The sequence below is a fragment of the Balaenoptera musculus genome, chromosome X (genome assembly GCF_009873245.2).
Source record: "Balaenoptera musculus isolate JJ_BM4_2016_0621 chromosome X, mBalMus1.pri.v3, whole genome shotgun sequence".
Classification (NCBI taxonomy): Eukaryota; Metazoa; Chordata; class Mammalia; order Artiodactyla; family Balaenopteridae; genus Balaenoptera; species Balaenoptera musculus.
Window position 1 is genome coordinate 64,351,021 of NC_045806.1, and position 1,391 is coordinate 64,352,411.

Below are 1,391 nucleotides of genomic sequence, written 5' to 3' on the forward strand. Positions count from 1 at the left end.
TGTTAATTGTTCAATTCAATGTGTTATGACCAATTAAATTACTTTGTAACCATAACCCCAAAATAAGATTTAAAAAGTTTTCTAACTCTCTAGCAAGTTCCCTCGGACCCCTTTCAGGTCTACTTTTCCTCCCAAATTGCAATCATTACTCTGATTTCTTTTACAATAGATTAGATTGGTCTCTTTTAGAGTTTGATATACATGGAATAATACAGCAGATACTCTCCTATATCTAGCTTCTTTCACTTAGCATGATATTTTTGAGATTCATCCATGTTTGTTGCCTGAGCAGTTCTGTCTTTTTTTGCCAAGTGGTTTTCCATTGTATTGTTATACCACCATTGTTTGTTCATTCATCTGTTAGTGAATATTTAAACTGTTTCCAGTTTGGGTCTATTATAAATAAAGTTCCTGTGAACACTTATATATGAAAAAAATACCCTGAGCTATCTTGAGAAGGTAAGAAAAAAACTGGAGGCATTTTTTTTTATTTTAAACTATATTACAAATCTATAATAATCAAAACAGTATATTACTTGCATGAAAACAGGCACATAGACCAAATGGAACAGAATAGAGAAACCAGAAATAAATCCACCCTTATATGGTCAATTGATTTATAGCAAAGTAGCCTATTATAATCTATGGGGAAAGGGCAGTCTCTTCAATAAATTATATTAGAAAATTTGGATATGAAAAGAATGAAACTGGACCACTAACCTACAGCATACACAAAACTTAACTCATAATGGAATTAGGACTTGAACATAAGACCTGAAAACATAATATCCTAAAAGAAAACATAGGCAATAAGCTCCTTCACATAAGTTTGGCAATGATTATTTTTGATCTGACTCCAAAAGCAAGGGCAATGAAACTAAAAATATTCTTATGGTACTTTGGCCATGTGATGTGATTTTTGGACATGTGTCAATCATTTTAGTGATCTAACATAATGGATTTTTAATGAAAGTGTCTAGTTTAATCCCAGAGAAAAGCTTAAAGATTGTTCTCTATTTTTCCAAGTAGCAGATGAACAGTTTTATCTGCACGTGAACCTTAATTTACTAAGGATAAATGTTATATCTCTGTGCAAGTACAGCCTGAAAGACCTGCCTCTGAACAATAGTTCTTTTGATGCTTTCAAAAGGTTCATAAGTTTCTGTATGTTCATTCACATACATATGTAGAGGATTGTGTGTCTGTGTGTATAAATAATTGTTTTCACCATGTTTCCAATTTATATGTGTGTATGTCATATCAACTAAGTAAATCTTCAATATTTTCTGTTTTTGATAAGAGCATGCATACAATTATTACACTCTATAATTGCTAGAAACAATATTTTCTGGGAGATATATTATACCCAGAAGTAATCTGATTATATATAA